This window comes from Podarcis raffonei, chromosome 12 (genome assembly GCF_027172205.1).
Source record: "Podarcis raffonei isolate rPodRaf1 chromosome 12, rPodRaf1.pri, whole genome shotgun sequence".
NCBI classification, from domain to species: domain Eukaryota; kingdom Metazoa; phylum Chordata; class Lepidosauria; order Squamata; family Lacertidae; genus Podarcis; species Podarcis raffonei.
In genome coordinates, this window is record NC_070613.1 from 41,547,487 (window position 1) to 41,560,134 (window position 12,648).

Below are 12,648 nucleotides of genomic sequence, written 5' to 3' on the forward strand. Positions count from 1 at the left end.
GCCTGGGAACGGGCTGCCTTTGACATTTGGAGAACTATATTAAAATATTTTTGACAGAATGGACTTGACAGTCAGTAAAAATACAAAGTTTCTTCCGTCCTCTTCTGTTTTTCAAGATGGAGAAAAGTAACTTAAATTGATACAAATGGAAACTGTGTCCCCCTAGTGGGAGATCTTTGATACTATTGTAGGAGTGAGAGCCAGCTGGAAAGATAAGATCCTGAGAACTAGAGACTGACCTTGAAATACTTAAAATGTTGCTTACTGAAGAAACTGTGAACTTATTGTTCAAGATAAATTATTCGCTGGTAGAACTACATAAGAAGTTGAATGACCGGATTTTTGTTTCTGTTGTTAAAATGCAATAAAGATTATTTTTTAAAAAATACACGCTTATTACAATTGAGAAGCAACGCCTATACAAAAGCAAATTTGAGCTAGGGAGCTTCAAGACCTCCCCCCCACCCCCCGCCTTCAGTTTGGCTTGCACGCTTCACCCCTCTGCCACCTGTGCAGTGAGAAAAAGCTTACTTTGGGGGGTAGGATGGGGTATACAGGGTTGCTCTTTAGAACAAATTCCTCTCCTTTTCCCTCGAGAATTTGTAATGTGACAAAGATGTAGCGAGACAGGCAGCTTCTTTTTCTGCAGGGTATAAAGGGGATTAAGCTTCAAACTTCTGCTGGGCTTCATGGCGCTTGTGGTTCAGTCTGGCAGGAAAAGATGCTCACAACATCAGTATGCTGGTGGTGCCTTCTTCAGTTTACAGGCATAGGGGAAGGAAAAGACACCTGATGGTCCTCTCCCATCTTTGAAGAAGGTTCTGTCTGCTCCTCCACCTGGCCTCTGAGGAAACTGAGTCCTTTGCATGCTTCTTGAGGGTTTATGAAAAGTAAAACAGAACAGTTGATTGGTTGGGGGGCAAGCAGAGGGTTGCTCCTACCTCCCCAGTACTTCTATAAGCACATAAATACTTTGATTTTTAATTTTTAGATCTATTTCTGATTCTTGTCTATTGGCGTCTGAAAGATGGCTGAAAGATGGTTTCAGTAAAGGTGAAGGACACCTGGGTGGTTCTGTCCAGTCAAAGGCGACTATGGGGTTGTGGCACTCATCTCGCTTTCAGGCCGAGGGAGCCGGCATTTGTCCACAGACAGCTTTCCGGATCATGTGGCCAGCATGACTAAACTGCTTCTGGCACAACAAGACACTGTGACGGAAACCAGAGCGCATGGAAATGCTGTTTATCTTCCCGCCATAGCGGTGCCTATTTATCTACTTGCACTGCTGTGCTTTCGAACTGCTAGGCTGGCAGGAGCTGGGACAGAGCAACGGGAGCTCACTCCGTCATGGGGATTCGAACCGTCAACCTTCTGATCAGCAAGCCCAAGGGCCTCAGTGGTTTAGACCACAGCGCCACCTGCGTCCCAGTTCAGCAAGTAGTTTTGCTTGAGCTAGGGAACTTCTCCTATCCTATCTTACCCTATCTTCATGTGCCCCACCTCCCCAAAATCTGCTTTGTGGGAGTTGGGGGAACTCCAGAGCAGTTTTGGGTGTTGGGGAGGAGGCAGAGGGAAAGTTCTATTGCATAAGTGGAAGCCCTTGCATAAATTGGACAACTTCATTGGATAAAACCATCAGACTCATTGTGCTGTTTGTGGAATGGTGTATGTTGGACCATTATTGAGTACATTACGTCTTAGCTTTATCATGTACAGTGGTACCTTGGTACTAGAACGGCTTGGCTCCCGAACAAATTGGCTCCCGAATGCCACAAACCTGGAAGTGAGTGTTCTGGTTTGCAGACCTTTTTCAGAAGCTGAATGTCCGTGACTTCCGATTGAGTGCAGGAAGCTCCTGCAGCCAATTGGAGGCTGCACCTTGGTTTTTGAATGGTTTTCGGAGTCCAATGGACTCCTGGAATGGATTAAGTTCGAGAACCACTTTATGAGATTTAGCACATCTTTACATCTCAGTCTTCTGTCTTTTCAAATTATTTTCAAATACAAATTAAATCTATGTATAAAAACTGTTTTGATTAGCAGTCATTAAATCCTTGATCAGCATCTGAGTGTGCCTTCATCATTGCATTTTTGCAGCTTAAGTATAGCCTCATGTTTTGTGTCTGGATGTCACATGGTTAAGTATGTATTTTTCTGGCACAGCATATCTTAGGGCTAAGGAGCAAATGCAGATAAATTAGTGTCATTTTGCCTGTCATTTTTCATGTTAGGTTTGCTGATTTTTTAGTATGCCGTTTTCTGTGATGCAATCAATTTGAAGCATAAGCACTTTGGAAAGATTTTAATCTTAGGCAAGCAAATTTTTTAAAAACCTACCCACCTTAGCAAGTGTCAATAATTTCAACAAAAAATAAATTTCTTAGTACTTGCAAAGATGCTTCATGGTTCACAGATGCCAAACTGCTGTAACCATGTCAGAGTGCCAGAATCAGAACTGCTGGCCCAACCATTAGGTAGAGTGGGGCAGCTGCCTAGTGTAGCTGGGTTTGGTTGTCATGAGGTTGTTTATTATTGTTGTTACTGTTATTGCTACTATTATATTTTTGTGAAGCAGTTATTAGAGTTTCTGTCCTGCCTTGAGATTGGGACAGAATTTGCTCTCGCGCCTTACGCAGCAGAATGTATTGGATCAGTCCTGATTATATAAGTGTACTTAAAATATTTAGCACATGCTCCTCTGCTTTGGTAATTTATCCATTTGGAGTCTATGTGAACTGCAGACTTGCCTTCTGTAAAATAATTCATGGTGTTGCCTCCCTTTTAATTCATATAATCCAGGCACATCCAACAGGTAGATCGTGATCTACTGGACATCTGTGGTAGATCACTGATAGATCACCGGCTCCCCTCAAAGAAGCTCAACAACTTTGGCTCCTCAAAACAAAACAAAACAAAAACATTTTTGCCCTGCACCCCCCAAAAGGGGGTATCACTGCCAGTTTTTAACTCTGCGAGTAGATCGCAGTCTCTTGGGAGTTGGCCACCCCTGTTGCATTAGGGTCGAGAAGGGAGGTTTTTAGCATATTTAAAACCAGCTCTTGTTCTGATTTGTAATAGGGCTTATTACAAATGATTTTGACATCTTAAAAAAATATGAAACCATCAGTTTTCTTATTAAAAAAAATGTTAAGTCCTTGTATAAGTACTAACTTTCAGGCTAGTTAGTACACATTTGATCCTTGTAGTCTTAGTTCAAATGCACATTCTCTCCTTTTAGCCTGAGATTTTGTTTTGGTTATTTATAGTAGCTTTTATTTGAGAACGAGAAAAATACCCACTTGTTATTTTTTCTTCAAGAAGCACATATCTCCTTCCAGATGCCTGCATCTCTTTGAGACAAAAGGGTATGTTAAGTTCCATCTATAAACAGAATCTGCTAATTAGGAGTTATTACTTAGGAGATTGGTACAGACCTTTCAGAATTAGATGTGTGTTCCTCTCAGATATCCATTAGCCGCTAATAAGATAATGCAGATGGACCATTCAGTTTCCTGTTTCCTTCTATTGTACCTTTTGAGCCATATATGGACCAATGGGATGGGCTGAACAATAACTGGATGTCCTTCTGCTCCCTTAACAGCCCTCAAAGAATGTTTGTTATTAGATTGCTCTTTCTGTTTAGTTTCATTGAGCTATGCTAATAAAGGAAACATAACACTCTGAAGGACAATATCCAACCCCCGTTCCTTTTTTTACCCTTTCCCACCATAATTAGCTTATCCAGTTACTTCTTTTTGAACAATAAAAACATTATGCAATCTCACAGAATCAAATATGATTTGTGGAGAAACTGACAACATAATTTCTTCATCACATGGAACATTAAATACAACGTAAATATTGTTTGGTTTATTGTTTATCCACAAAAGGCACATCTGTTTCCATAAAGTTGATTGTGAACTATCATAGCCATGGTTGTTGGGGATAAATTGTGGCCACTGGAGAAAAAGTGGTAATCTCTACGCCCGGAATGGGGAAGCTTTTTTTACCTTCAGGATCTGTCTTGTGGACCAAATTTGACAGGAGAGCAGGGGCACCCATTTGTCAAAATCCCTTGCACTCTATTCTCTGAAGCTTAAAAGGGAAGCCGGAGGAGACTTGCAAAACCTTTCCCAAGTCTTCCTGCACTTCCCTTTTAAGTCTTCAAGACTGGGGACTTAAAGGTGGAGGGGGAACGGACTGTCAAGGCATTGCGAGTCTCCCCCATTCCCTTTGAGTCTTCAATCTTGAAGACTTAAAAGTGATGTGGGAGGAGACCTGCAAAGCCTTTTTTGAGTCTCCCTACGCTTCTCTTTTAAAACTTAAAAGGGACTTAAAGGAGGAGGGGGAAGACTTGCCCCCGCTCTCCCATCTGAGCAAGCAGCACTGGGGGTGCCTTAAAGCATTTCCAAAAGCCTCTTTGAAGTGATTCTCTTGCATGTGAGCTGCTTCAAATAGCACTTTTGCACAGGGATGGAGATGATGAATGGATTAAATCCTGCTGCCTTGGCTGTGTGGTCTTATTCCCTACTGGGAACAGGATCACACAGCCAATCCAAGATTAAACACTGCCCTCTTGTCCATCAGCTGACATCACCAGTGCCATCAGCTGATGGGCCAGTTTGGGGGAAATGGCCCTCTGGTGGGCCCAGGTTGGTCCATGGGTCAGATGTTCCCCATCCCTTCTCTACATTATCTTTCTTTCATGGTATCTGAAGAAGTGTGCATGCACACGAAAGCTCATACCAATAACAAACTTTGTTGGTCTCTAAGGTGGAAGGAATTTTTAAATATTCTCTTTCTAGTTAGGGCTTCAAATTACTCGTGTGAGAACAGTCATGCAAGGAGTGGTTCGTCACCATTCTCCTATTTATAGCCTTCTGTGTCTTTGAGTACAAAGATCTGAAATGTAGAGACTATTTTTGAGTACCAGGTAGCAAGGGCAATAGTCCAGCTAATCCACAGGAGACCAACTAGGAATGCAGTGTCTTCTGCACTCGCTGACTTGCGCCAGTTGACGCAGCACCAACCTTCTGCAGAAGCCCAGGCTGTATTCAAGCCTCATTTTCCTCACAGACGCCATGCCCTCTTCTCCTTTTACTGTCTGGACTTACTTTCCGCTGAATCAGCCTCTTGCAGTGAGGCACTGCATCAGAGAGAATGGGAATGGGGGAAGAGATTACCAGCTTCAAAACACAGTAGAAACATTTACCAGTTGAAATAGCGTATTGTACGCCCTTTGTCTATGTTTCCCTGGTTTTATGGAAATATTGAAGAAGAGTACTAATATTTTGCTGCTTTCTTGTTGGCGAAAAATATATACGAGTCACTAGTGTCGTGTCCGTCTCCTCCCATTTTGCTTTTGGGTTTTTATTTTGTTGTTGTTTCTCCGTTACTACACTTTTATATAAATTATGCATAAAATCTCCTGGAAAATAACATTACATTCAGAACCATCTTTGGTGCAGTGGTGTGGAAAAGAACAGCTCGTTTGCTGCTCCTCAAGGAGTTTATTAATTTAATTTATAGTCATTTGCTGCCATCTATGCTGCTCGTCTTTATTTTCAGAGATATCTGTGGAGGCACAGTATCATTTAAATTTAGCCCACATCCACCTACAATTCCCCAGAACTGGAATCTGTAACTCCCCAGGATCATAGCAATACTGATGGAAGGGAACATTAGGCCATTCCCCTTGCTCCAGAGAAGTGGGCTGTATACTTAACTTTATGGCAGACACTTAGCCATGCCTGTCATTTTAAACCTCCAGAGAAATAGATCTCACAGCTTCCATGAGTAATTTATGTTCTCGAGCAATTGTTCTTACGCCGCTATTACAACCCTTGTAAAAAGCCCCATTTAATTCAATATAATGTTCTTTGGCGGAAGTGTGCTTACAACTGTAGGAAGTTTATTCAGTTACGCAATCCACTTTTTATGTCCCCAAAGAGTAATCATTGCCTCTTGACCTAAGTGAGATGTCACTTGTGACTTTGTCTTTTGACAGTGCTGAAGTAAGTCTAGTCTGAAACAACTCTTGAGAAGAACAAATAGAGCATCATGCCAAACTGGACCAGAAAGCAGCAGATGTTAATAAGTAACCCAGGTTCTATTAGTCATCAGAGTCTAGCAAGGTTGTAAAAGTGCTGACTCAGTGCTTGGATCTGGTTATAATAGGTTGGATGAGGGCCAATAAGGTCCAATAGGTAGGATGGATGTCTGGTTGAGGGAGATGGTGTGGAGGAGTATAGAGAGAGGAGCTGTTCAGCCTTTCCCATAAGTTGGGGCCAGTCAGGTCTGTGTCCCAAGATTTCTGCATCATTATGGCATTCTGGATACTCTACTGTTCCAGCCCAAACACAACAATTCATGTCTTCAGAGATGCAAGTCTTTAAACTGATCTGGTTTACCCTTTTTTTTTAACCTTGTAGACCAGGCAGAAGGATCGACTTTTTGGGTGGAGCAAGCCTCTTTTGAAATTTGAACCACTCAGACTCCGGAGACACTGGTGTCACCAGGTGAGAGGGGAAGACATTTGCTACTTAATTACTTTTTAAAAATATATAATTGTTTTTTCTATGATATGCATACTGTATAAAGTAAAAAAATTGAAACTTACTATAACAAGACATACAGAAACGAACAACCCTCCCCTCTATGCCAGAACCCTGGTAAGTAAACTTATGTATACTCACAGTCGCCTCTTTCATTCTCACTTCCTTACTTATCACAGAATGAAATGATGTCTTAATTCTGAATTGAAGAGGTAGGCCTATTCATTCTGCACCTAGAAAACAAGTCAGTCTGCGAATGTTGCACTCCAGCATTTGTGATTAGTGTGGAAAGAGTTACGGAGAAGAGCTTGTATATTTGGTAGAAACTGCTTGCACCCAAAGTCAGCACCAGGTTTGAGGTGACCATAAGAATGGTGACCCCTGGGACCACACAGTCCCCTATTCCAGTAAGCTTACGAGGTGCAATAAGCAGGAGTCCTTTCTTTTATATTTTTACTTGGGTGGTAGCTGACTGCCACCTTCTTTCCCCCAGAATGAATCTGGACTCTGACGTAGCAGAATCCAGAGGCATTCTGGGGTGATGAAAATGGTGGGCAGCTGCAGGCACTGCCCTAGTAAAAATTTAAAAGGAAAGAAAAGGGAATGTTGGTGTCTGATGTCTTTCTCATTGGCCTTCCTGGGACCTGGCATCTGCCCATCCATGCTAGGTCCTGAATCTAAGCCTTCTTGCACTTTCCATTTTGGAGACTGTAAGGGGAGGGGGTCCGGAAACATTCTCCTTAGTGTGGTTTTCTTCCACTTTAAGACTTGATTGTGTATCCAATACTGACGAAGGGTAAGTACAAAAGTCTACTCATAGTCTGATTTCCATTTCCCTCATTCCACATAGCGCAGAAGTGGGAAGCATTCACATGCTGACTGCTGAACATAAGCAACTGCTGGGGCAGACTGCTGTTAATCATGCCGTGTTAGCGCTTGCTTTCAAGAGGGGTTCTCCAATTAGTTGTAAATTTGAGAAGCCTTTTTTGAATTATATCTTAACACAGGTAAGAATTTGAGATCATCTCTTTTGATCTCTTATTTGTGCTTTGACAGCACAAGTTTAAAACATGCTACCTTGGTGCTTTGTACTGAATGTGGAGAAAAGGAAAGAGAGACAATATTTTAAAAATTCAGATGTGCAGGAGGTGCTGCCTGCATAGATCATAACCCAGGGACATTTCTCCTCCCTCTGAAGTGGCTGAAAAAGCCACTGGCTATGCACATTTTGATAATTTGTGCTTAGCTCTGCATGTTTGTGGCTAACAGAAATGCAGTTGGAAATATGATTGTTTCACAAGCAGCATTTTTTATTTATTTCAGGACTTCTTGATCATTCAGAATAGGTGACCTTGATGTAAATTTCATTGATTAAATGCCACAAGCCACATTTCTTAACCGGGCAACTGCACTGAATGTAGATATGACTTTGTTTGGTATGCTATCTTTCCACCACATACCTGCTTCGCTTTTTAGGTACCAAGGTGTGGTGAAATTATGGTTAGAGCATGGCCTTCTCCTATGCCAAGTTAGCAAGGATCATTTCATTTCTATTATCAAGTGAAATTGCTTTATATGTAGATTTACCCCACTCTCTTCATTTGTTTTGAATGTGTGTAGGTTGTCATCTCAGTCTCATTGATTTAATGATGCTACCAATCAACATTTTAAATTGTTAAGTCTCCTACTACTCTTTAGTTGCCAGGAGGATCCATCAATAGTTTTCTCATCTGCCCCTCAAAGGTAGACAACAGGCACCTTTTTAGAATTCTGTTGTTTAGCTGGACCTCTCTGGCCTTGTTTTAGTGAACAGGCTTAACCCCACATGTTTTCACTGACCAGCTGCTAGGACTGCAGACCCTCCAATTGTCCCTATTTTCCAGGGACAATCCTGGATTTACAGAAGCTGTCCTGGTTTCTGATTTGATCCCAGAATGTCCTGCTTTTTCCTTGTTGTTGTTTAGTCGTGTCTGACTCTTCGTGACCCCATGGAACCAGAGCACGCCAGGCACTCCTGTCTTCCACTGCCTCCCGCAGTTTGGTCAAACTCATGCTGGTAGCTTCGAGAACACTGTCCTACCATCTCGTCCTCTGTTGTCCCCTTCTCCTTGTGCCCTCCATCTTTCCCAACACCAGGGTCTTTTCCAGGGAGTCTTCTCTTCTCATGAGGTGGCCAAAGTATTGGAGCCTCAGCTTCAGGATCTGTCCTTCCAGTGAGCACTCAGGGCTGATTTCCTTCAGAATGGATAGGTTTGATCTTCTTGCAGTCCATGGGACTCTCAAGAGTCTCCTCCAGCACCATAATTCAAAAGCTTTTCCTTAGGACGTATCTATTTTCATCGGAGAAATGTTGGAGGGTATGGTTATGTGACACCACCCCCACCGAGCGAAGGAGATAAGTAACTATACAACCTTTAGAAGACACCTGAAGGCAGCCCTGTGTGGGGAAGTTTTTTTTTTTAAAAAAATTATGTTTTCATATATGTTGGAATCTGCCCAGAGTGGCTGGGGCAACCCAGTCAAATAGGCAAGGTATAAATAATAAATTTATTCTTATTCTTGTGGAATAGGGCATCCCTATTTTCATTGGAGAAACGCTGGTGGGTATGGAACTGTTTAATATGCATCCTAGGTAATCCAGGCATGCACCTGAAGTTCAAGTTCTCCAGGTAGCAGGTGCTGCTGGTTTAATCCTCCACTTCATCTCTGGTTGCCCTTTCCTTCTGACCCCTCTTGGCACCCGGCCTGCTTGTCTTCCTAGAACCGTGCCTGCTTATCTGGCTGATCAACCTGGTTAACCTGCCTATCTTGGCTCTCACATTGCTTGCTGTTTGGAAGTCTGGCTTGGAAGTCTGCTGGAGTCCCTGGGATCTCACCTCACATTCTGCCCCAGCGTGTGGACAATGGGGAGGCAAGGCTAGTGAAGACCCAACAGTGAGGCAAGGCCTCTTGCTCTCTCTTCCCCTCATATTAGCATTAATTGTATGAGCAAGTAACAACTGAATAGGGCTAGTGAGCTTCCTTGAGCATCTGTTGGGCCTCCATTAATCCTAAAGATACGCCTGCATCATTACATGATTACTGGGCTCTAGAATCTGTAGAAGATAATTGTATACTTCAGCTGTATCTATAAATGTGAAGAGCTCCACAGACAGCATTACTGGACTTAATGCAGCTAATAACCTTTGGTACTTTTCCCGACTGAGGAACACTCTGCATCTATGTAACTTGGCAGGCAGGGAGGCAGATTCACATTAATTTGTTATTACTGCTCATTTGAGTTCCTGTTGCTATCTAATCTATTTCTCATTTCCAGGGTGGTGCTTGCTGATGCTTTAGAGGGGGGACAAATTGACAATCTTAGGAGAAAAAATTAGGTTTCGATCCTAACAGGCCCTCTTTTTAAGCACCATAGATTGAAAACACACACAGAGCATTCATCGCACTTCAGTTTGATGAAAAGGAAAAATGAAACAAAATACAGAATTTTTACATTCGGATGTTTGGCCATCATCACCTAATTTCTCATTTGGTTTTATTGTTGCAGAGCTGATTTGCTGCTGTTTTTGTTTCACTGAAACTTCTATCCCTGTGAATATTTCAGCTAGACCTCATCTGCACCATACATTTAAAGTGATATCATAACTCTTTTAACCACCATGGCTTCCCCTAATATTGGGAGTTATAGTTTGTTAAAGGTGCTGAGAGTCGTTAGGAGACCTCTGCTCCCCTCACAAAGCTACAATTAGCAGAGATCCCTGGGAAGAAGGATTGGCTGTCAAATGACTCTGAGAATTGGTTCACAGCTTTCATGTTTGAAATAATATCCCAAGTGGGGTGTGATCAGTGCTTTATGTTATTGTATGCTCTTTGTGCTGATGTTCAGAGATGAGTGTCATTGCTTATGTAGTCAAAATGGCACCAGTGGGCAGGCATCAGCAGACTCAGGGGAACCCCAAGATTTGCAAGATAGTTTTGGTTTATCATTAGTCAAGCAAACCCTACAGGGTTTTTATAATTTATTTATTGACTCAGAAGCAGACCAAGGAAGAATGACCATGCTCAGAGGCCATGGAATGCTACCTGACTGCTGTGGGGACAAAAACAAACAAACAAACAAACAAACAAACAAACAGGGAGAGGAAACAGAATGAAGTATCAGTGGTAATAGTGGTTGTTGATGATACAACTAACAACAACAACAATTATTATTATTATTTATACCCCACCCATCTGGCTGGGTTTCCCCAGCCACTCTGGGTGGCTCCCAACAGAATATTAAAAATACAATAAAACATCAGACATTAAAAACTTCCCTAAACAGGGCTGCCTTCAGATGTCTTCTAAAAGTCAGGAAGTTGTTTATTTCCTTGACATCTGAGGGGAGGGCGTTCCACAGGGAGGGTGCCACTGCCAAGAAGGCCCTCTGCCTGGTTCCCTAGAACCTCATTTCTCGCAGCGAGGGAACCGCCAGAAGGCCCTCGGAGCTGGACCTCAGTGTCTGGGCAGAACAATGGGGGTGGAGACCCTCCTTCAGGTGTACTGGGCTGAGGCCAGTGTATGTGTGACCTCTTTGTGGGATAGGATCTGCCTTTTATTTGTGCAGATTTTTTCTTTTAGGTTTACATTGGTCCCACCATGCCAAGAGGAAAATATGACATACAGTGGTACCTCAGGTTACATACGCTTCGGGTTACATACGCTTCAGGTTACAGACTCTGCTAACCCAGAAATAGTGCTTCAGGTTAAGAACTTTGCTTCAGGATGAGAACAGAAATCGTGCTCCGGCAGCGCAGCAGCAGCAGGAGACCCCATTAGCTAAAGTGGTGCTTCAGGTTAAGAACAGTTTCAGGTTAAGTACGGACCTCCGGAACGAATTAAGTACTTAACCTGAGGTACCACTGTAGTGGTGTTTTAGTGTGGTGTCTTTTTGGTAGAAATATCAATACTTTTGAGGGGAGAATTCTAGAGGGGACTCCAACAGCCTAAGGAGAACTGGATGCACTCAGCGGTCATGAAACGCTGAGTGACTTGAGTAACATTTTACACATCTCAGTTCATAGAATTAATGGAATCACCTGTGTGGAGAATGTTTTTTCTCCTTCCCTTTCTTTTTTTAAAAAAAGATATTTATTGAGTTTTTCCATTAAAAAATCAAAAAGAAAAAACAAAAAAGTTAAAAACACATAAAGTTTACAATCCCTATTTTCAATAACATATTTCCCTGACTTCCCCACACCTCCCCTTCTTATATTCCAATTCAAATTGTTAATTCAACAAGTTCTTGTCCCCAATTTTTGACCTTTTTATATTTAATTCATTTAAAAACAACAACCAATTTTAACTTATAAACATCAGTATTTAAACATCAGTGCTCATTCTTAAAACTTTTTTCTAAAGTTGACCCAAATTCCCTTCCACGAATTCCCCAATTTTCATACTAATAACAAAACAAAATAAAAAAAACAGATTATTATTCTGCACCCTTTGGATTCCCAACCCCCCCCCTTCCCGGTTTCAATCCCCAACAAATGTCCATCAGTCTTAGTCTACTATCAGCCTGGAGACCTCACGTCCGAGGCTCTTAATTCTCTCTCAATTCCTCTCTGCCGGTTTTTTTTGGTAGTCCTTAATATTAAACACCAGATCTCGGAGAAGCTCTGTCCCGATAGGGTCCATATTTCTTCCAGCCAGACCTCCATACTTAAAAGTGGAGCCTGAATCTTGTTTCTTACTCCTTTTAAGTCCAAATGTCCCAAAAGCTCCAACTTTCACCTTAATCAAATTTGCAATCCATAGGTCTTCAGATCTCCACATAAGGAGATCTCTCCATTCTTCAATCTTCAATTCAAAACAGATTTTCATCATCCAGTACTTATTTTCCTTTGTAGCCATCATGTCAGGCGTCTGGCTCTCCTTTGTCATCTGCAACATTACATCTCCTCCTTCCTTTTCCTCAGAAACAACATATAACTCTTACTCCACACTCTCAAATCTTTCAAGTTTCTCTTCTTGTCCAGCTGCATGGACTTCATGAGTCAAGTCCTTATCAAATTCAATGGATTTGTTTACTGTTAAGTCCAGAGTTGCAACA

The 12,648-nt window shown here is 42.0% G+C and overlaps 1 protein-coding gene across 4 annotated transcripts in view; it reads left to right on the forward strand.

Moving 5' to 3' along the window:
- Window positions 1–12,648, forward strand: part of RARB (retinoic acid receptor beta) — a 347,370-nt gene that overhangs the window by 120,815 nt on the left and 213,907 nt on the right. For all 4 annotated transcript variants that reach the window (XM_053410538.1, XM_053410536.1, XM_053410537.1 and 1 more), the window contains one exon: window positions 6,432–6,518. The gene's annotated coding sequence lies outside the window, so the exon portion shown is untranslated. The remainder of the gene's footprint in view (window positions 1–6,431; window positions 6,519–12,648) is intronic.